The following is a 7467-nucleotide window of genomic DNA, read 5'->3' on the forward strand; positions in this document are numbered from 1 at the left end:
CCTCTTCATTCTCATTTTGATTTTGTCCTGAAGCCTGAATATAAATTCAAATTAGGGTCCAAAAATTTCAAAATAGGGTTAACTGATATCAACTAAACATATGTGAGGTGCTCACCTATGCATGCACGAATGTGTTTACTAAGTTCCGCAATTCAGTTAATTTGTTCCGCATTTTATCAAACTCTTCCTTTGATATACCATGAAGTTGGTAGTGAATGTTGACAAGTTTGCCTTGTAGGGGTTGGCCCAAACCCCAAACCGCGCACACTTCCAGGCCGTTCTAAGCCCATAAGTTTCGAATAAATATCATCTGATTTCCAAGTCATAGTTCCTCCAGACCCCATTTCTATAGGATTTGTGTCCTGTGTTAAAAGTTCCTCCATCTCAACCTATAATAGACAATTAAAAATACACATTATTCTCCATCTTATAAATCCATTAAAATTAAAAAGTAATAAATTTGAAAATAAACACACCACTTTCTTTCTCGTTTCATCATTGTAGTGTGTGCCATCCTTTTTCTTATGGGTCTTGACAAACAACTGGGCTCGACTTGGCAATACTCCAGTTGATTTTTTCTGCTTCCAATATTTTAGATTAAACACATATATCGAAAACAAAGAACTAACAAATATTCAACAATAAATAAATATTAATTAAATAAATACCACATCATGGGCATATCTTGCTAAACTTTTCGATCCTCCGCTGTGAACAATCACCTGCTTCTTACGACACTTTTTGGTTTTATTACATTTTGACTACAATATCACAAAGATTATGAGAATTATGAAAATAACTAGCTGGTTGACTTTATAAATATATAACAAAAATATGCGCACTGTTACCATATATTCTGGATCGAACCAAAGATTGGCCAACTCTGCCAGTTGCTCTAAGTCCACCATATCGGGACTTGCCCTTGCCACAACTTGTGCTGCAGAGGTGTCTTTTTCATTACGTAACTTTTTCTTCAACTCATGCTTGTAGTCTTTCCATTTCTTCCCCAAGTCCTTTAGTATCCATTTTTTGAATACATCTAATTTGTCATCAGGAACTTTAAACTTGCCCTACAGTCAAAATAAATTTACACAGGTGTGTGAGTAGCTTTCTAAAAACAAATTTCAAAATATACCTATTAATTATTAATAATGTTTTAATATGATGTTATAAAAAATCATACATTTATAAGACCCCACGCTTCCTCCTTGATGGTATTAGGCACCGACCTCCAATCGTTGTAAATTATTGGAACCAACTTATTACTTTTCGATATCAGACCACCCAACCTTACCACCTTTGCGTCTTGCTTTTTTATAGGTTGACCAATAAGATTGAGCTCTATTGCAATGCGCTCCCCTTCTGGAAGATGCCAAATGTCAGGAATCGAGTGCAGTGGACTCTTTACTCGATCGCCATTACTATCTGCAAAAATGGATTTAGTTACATTGTTAGTATTTTGTAAATCTTCATTCATAGCTAAATAAATAATAAGTAAGAAAAACAAAAACATACCTACGACGATGACAAAGCGATCTCCAATGTCGGAACACGAGTCGACATTTTCTGCTTCTGAACTAGGTGCTATTGGTACAGATGTGCATGACTCGGTCTCTCTGCTCATCTCCGTATGTGTGGATAGTTGTCCTCCCATTTGGTTAGATGGAGAAGGTTGAGTCTCTTACTGTGAAGATAATAATGGCTGTGAAGGACAATCTATAGAAGGTGATGACTCCACCATCCTATTAACGGAAAGGGGTGGCCCATCGACAGAGGGTAATGAATGGGCTGCCCTATCAAATTGTGTCTCACTATGGACAGCTTGTAGTCTTGTAGATTGTCTTCGCAAGTGTGGTATGGTAGTCTTTGCCTTCTTTTTTGGAACCATTGTACCTATACAAAAAAAAAAAATTGCATATATGCAAATCAATAGAAATAATAATATTTTGAGCATGATATGAGATAGATTTATGTGATAAAAGATATCATATTTTTTAAAAACAATTAAAGAGAGGGTAGTCACATGTCCATTAGTGACCCCCGCCCGAATTTATTAATAAACCCTCACTTGTAGCGGAGGAATACCGTAGTAACAATCAAAGTACCTGGATTTTACAAAAATATAGAACAAAATTAAAAAACCCAAGTACCAACAAAACGATATAGCAAAAACAGTACCACTAAAGAGGCCTATATAAAAGAAAATTGATGTAAACAAGCCTATAGAAATATAAACGAAACCTCAACACTATTAGCGAGTTTCGATTGTCATTCCATCTATGTCATTTCGCGTCCACAACATTGTCAATACCAAGTTCAATAGCTTCATCGTGGAAGTGTTAATACAATATTCATTGTCGAAATGTTCATCCTCATCGTCATCAGTCACTTCCTCTTCACCAGTGTTATACACGTCTCTTGGTTTTGTCTTAAAGACGACGACCCAATTTTGGCATCTTTCATTTGCCACATAAAATACTTGAGATACTTGGGAAGATAAAACAAACGGATCATCAACTATCCGACTACCAGTGTGTACTAGATGAGAAAAATTTACAATAATAAAGCCAAATTCGTCCTCCTTGAAACCTCTACCCCGAGCAACGTCTGCCCAACCATATTTGAATAACACATATCGGGACCCATCATAATACATAACCTCAATTATGCGTGTTAATTGGCCATACCAAGCAGGGCCATCTTGATCAGTACACACACTAACACCACAATTCTGAGTTTTCTTCCCATTTTCGTGATTCCTAGTGCGATATTTTGTGCCATTGATGAAAATTCATTTAAATTCTTTGGCAACTCGCATGGGTCCTTTAGAATGCATTACGACTTTATGGCCCAATTTACTTCTTCCATTGTCATCCATTTTCATTACCTGAAAGGTTGGATTATTAGCATTGATTAAAATGACAAAAACTAACTACAGAGTCATAATAAATTAATATTGTGATACAATATTGAATGGGGTGTAATCCATACATAGTCTTGGAACCAATTACAAAATTGGTCTTCGTGCCTCTTCTGTAGTTCATCATTCGATAAATGATTCCCATCAATTGTATTCCTCATTATTTCCAAGTGCATCCTATTATATGTTCACGACATCACAAATGTCTGTTACAATTTCACAAATATAAATTAAATATAATTTAATTCATAGGAATCAAGCATTGCAACTCAAATGCGGAATGGAGTGAAATCGTCAAAGTTGAAGAGAATATAGCGATGTGCTTAGGTCCACGACATAAAATCGAGGCGAACGTCAACAACTTTTCCTTTAGAATCATCCGGGTTTCTAGATGTTTTATTGAAAACCGTTTGAGCAGATTCTAAATAACGAGAACAAAACATCAATAATTCCTCCAGCAAATATCCTTCAGCAATGGAACCTTCTGGTGCAGCTTTATTACGCACATGAAACTTAAGTCGGTGTAGGTACCTACCACATAAATCATTAGATGACTTTTATTATTTTTAAACAAATATGTTCTTACTTTAATAGACACACATGACTTTTAGTTCAATAACTATAGCATACCTTTTAACGGGATACATCCATCGATAATGAACGGGTCCTCCAAGCTTACATTCTGCAACTAAGTGTATAGTCAATTGAACCATAACCGTGAAAAATGATGGCAGAAATATCATTTCTAATTGGCACAATATGTAAGGTATTCTAGATTCCAATCGGTCCAAATCTTCAAGCCGCAACGTTTTGGAACAAATTCCCCTGAATAATCTAGATAACTCAATTAATGGTTCTATTACCTTCTTAGGTAATGACCCACGTAATGCAATTGGCAGGAGTTGTTGCATCAATATATGGCAATTATGACTCTTTATGCCCACTATGGTACGGTGTTGAAGCTTGACACAACGTGAAACATTTGAAGAATAACCATCCGGTACTTTTACATTTTGTATAACCTTCAACAAGTCTTCTTTTTCTTTGTTACTCACTGTGAAAATAGCAGGAGGCAAATATGTCTTGTTTGCATCTATTATAACTGGATGAACTTGTGGTCTCAAACCCATCTACTGCAAGTCAAGGCATGCCTTTATGCCATCTTTTGATTTTGTATCAATATTTAATAGTGTGCCAACAATATTATCCACCACATTTTTTTCAATGTGCATCACATCAAGATTATGATGCAATAAATTATCTTTCCAGTAAGGTAAACTAAAGAAAATACTATATTTCTTCCATGAGTGTTCCTTAACACTAGTCGACCCCACAACTCTTTTTCTTTACGATCTGTTCTATCATTGTAATTTAAACCATCTAATTGTTCCAAGATTTCATCAGGTGTTGGCATAGTAGGTGAAGGATCAATTTCTCATGTACCATCAAATGTTTTTGCCATCATTTTCCACCTATGATTACTTGGCAAGAATCGTCTATGCCCCATATAGGAAAACTTTTTTCCATGTTTAAGCCATCTAGATCGTGTGTTACCCATACAAATAGGACATGCTAAACGACCTTTCGTACTCCACCCAGACAAATCACCATACGCAGGAAAATCATTTATCGTCCACATTAAAGCTACGCGCATTGTAAAGATCTCCCTAGAGCAAATATCATAGGTTGGTGCTCCAACCTCCCATAATTTCTTTAATTCTGATATTAGAGGCTCTAAGTATACATCTATATTCATTGAAGGTGATGATGGTTCCGGTATAATCAACGATAGCATGAAACTTGATCGTTTCATGCACATCCAAGGAGGTAAATTGTAAGGTACCACCATAACCGGCCAAGTACTATAAGAAATGCTCATGTTTCCAAAAGGATTAAAGCCATTTGCAGATAAACCAAGCCTAACATTGTGGGGGTCAGAGGCAAAATCATCATGTTGTGTATCAAACGTTTTCCAGGCCATGCCATCTGCTGGATGCCTTAATACTCCATCATTTGTGCAGCTCATAGCATGCCATTTCATTTGTGAAGAAGTCTTCGATGACATAAAAAATCTTTGCAACCTTGTTTTCAACGGAAACCACCTTAATATTTTCGCTGGACTTCTTTTACCTTTTTTAGACATATCATCCATAGACTCTTTTTGCTTCCACTTTGATGCTCCACATACCATACATGTTTCCAGATTCTCATTGTCCTTCCAAAATAACATTGGGACGTACTAAGATCTTCTCGTATCCAAGTCCTAACTCATTCATATACTTCTTCGCCTCATATGCATTTTTAGGCAATGATGCTCCTGGTGGGAGCAACTCATTCACAAATTCAAGCAGTTCTGTGAATATGCTATTACTCAATCCACCCAAACACTTCATATTCCAGATACATATGATAGCATTAAACTTAGTATGTTTTGTGCACCCTTCATATAATGGCTCATCAGCATCTTTCAACATATTGTAAAATTTATTAACTCTTTCACTAGAACCTTGTCGATTCTCATTTTGCACTCCAGCCTCTCCAGCATCCACATCTATTTCAGGCCCACCCTCCACTATTTCAGGATCAAACATGGGGAAAACATCATGTAACATGGTTGTCATCCCACTAGAGCCTTCATTTATTTGCTCATTATTATTTTGGGCATCATTAGCATGGTAAGATGCCCCCCCTCTTCTCTCCCCATGAGTATGCCAAATGGTGTAACCTTGAGAAATTTTATAACTAATCAAATGATCATATACCATGTTGGGGATAAACATCTGACATAATCCACATTTTCTATATGGGCAACAAATCGACGAATTTGTATCACAATTCTCGCATGCAAACTTCAAAAACTGATTGACACCATCGAGATACTCTTTTGTATGTTGAGGTTTTTTCATCCAACTTTTGTCCATAGCTTAACTATATTTTAAATATGAAAACAAAAACCTATGAGAATGCAAGATCATCAATAACTTAAAACATAGTATGGAAAAAAATTTAATTGTATGAGTAAAGCAAAATAAAGCTTAAATTTGCATATAATCAGAAGCATAAAATATATTCTATTCTCCCCAAAGAATTTCCCCATGGTTAAGAGTAGTACTCTAGTAGCTATGGATCAATAACTGGGAGTGCTTGAGGATTGATACATATGCGGCTCATGCCAATTACTCGTATCTGACCTTCCCCATAGTGTAAAAGAAAAGTATGCATTGAAGAGTGTGTGTGTATATATATATTTGCATCAGTATATGCCAATCATTGCCTTACTAAGGTTTCTAAATTTTGGAGAATCAAATATAAATTCTCCAAGAAAAAAAAAAGATTATCCTTTGATTTTTTTAATACTATGTAATAATGTCAGTTAAAAATACCATTTGACCGATAAATTTCAAGTAGCTCAATAGTCGTACTATTGTTTTTTTTTTTGTTGCTTTTTTTTTTCTCTCTCTGAGCATATATTAGTTTTCTTTATTATGTATTAAATAACAAATGGAGATAACACAGTGTCATATATCAAGTAATTATTTTTTTTTTAAAAAGAACCATTATTATCCTTTGATTTTTTTTCATTATTTTTTTATAAAAAGAATCAACCATTATTATTTTTATTGATCGTTTCTGCCCCATAGTATTTTTTTATTGATCATTCTTTGATTTTTCCCATAGTTTTCCTCTATTTCTAGGTTATCCCTTACAAGTAATTAGACTACTAAAAATTCAAATACCCAAAAATCTTCACAAAAATCCATACTAATGCATCTCCAAGAAACTTTTGTTATTACTTGAGGTGTTCCATTAAACTAGACTCTTTTACAGGCAATTGCTCTCTTCGTAAATGTGGTATTGCACATCCTGAATATTAGCTTCCACCCAATCAAAAACATCCTTGTCACGATTAACATCTTGAATATTGCTTCCACTCAACCGCTCCCTAAACCGTCAGAGAATCTCCCCTACCATTCTTGTCAACCACAATAATCTGCCTTTGTTCATATTTATCATCTCCGGCAGCCAATCCTGCGGCCACCTTATCCTAATCGACCTTCAGATCATCCCAACTAATATAGTTTGTTCCATACTCGCCCCAACTAATAAAGTTTTAATTTATATATATATACACACACACACAGAGTTAATATTTACTAAACTAAAAGAACTAGTAATATATATGCATAGTTTTCTTTTACATACAACATAAAGAAGTAATATGAAATTTGAAGAGTGGTAGAAACCTCAACCCAAAAGCATAAAGAAGTAACATGAAATTTGATGAAGCTTACCGTGCTTGGCAAAAAGGAGATCGGTGGATGCTCTGTTTCGGGTATGGAAAAATAGGGGACAAACAGTGGTGCTCTTTTCCGTTCGGACTGATGTTGCCCGACGGAGGAAGGGTTGTGCTATGGTTTTGCGTGGCTGTGGAAGGAGGAAGTGTTGTTCTGCAACTCAAACTTGCGCAACCGTGGGGACTTGTGCGTAGAACGATATTGCACCGGCTTGAGGTTTCTTCCGTAGTGTATGTAGGACCCAAAAAATAA

At 35.6% G+C, this 7467-nt stretch overlaps 1 long non-coding RNA gene across 1 annotated transcript; it reads right to left on the bottom strand.

The window, feature by feature from the left end:
• Positions 1–310: 310 nt before the first annotated feature.
• Positions 311–737, bottom strand: LOC122303294. Its single transcript, XR_006240651.1, has 3 exons — positions 669–737; positions 477–578; positions 311–389 (listed from the first exon to the last, which is right to left on the bottom strand). It is a non-coding gene; the product is annotated as an uncharacterized LOC122303294 (long non-coding RNA).
• Between the last annotated feature and the right edge of the window lie 6730 nt (positions 738–7467).

This window comes from Carya illinoinensis, chromosome 3 (genome assembly GCF_018687715.1).
Source record: "Carya illinoinensis cultivar Pawnee chromosome 3, C.illinoinensisPawnee_v1, whole genome shotgun sequence".
Taxonomy (NCBI): Eukaryota; Viridiplantae; Streptophyta; class Magnoliopsida; order Fagales; family Juglandaceae; genus Carya; species Carya illinoinensis.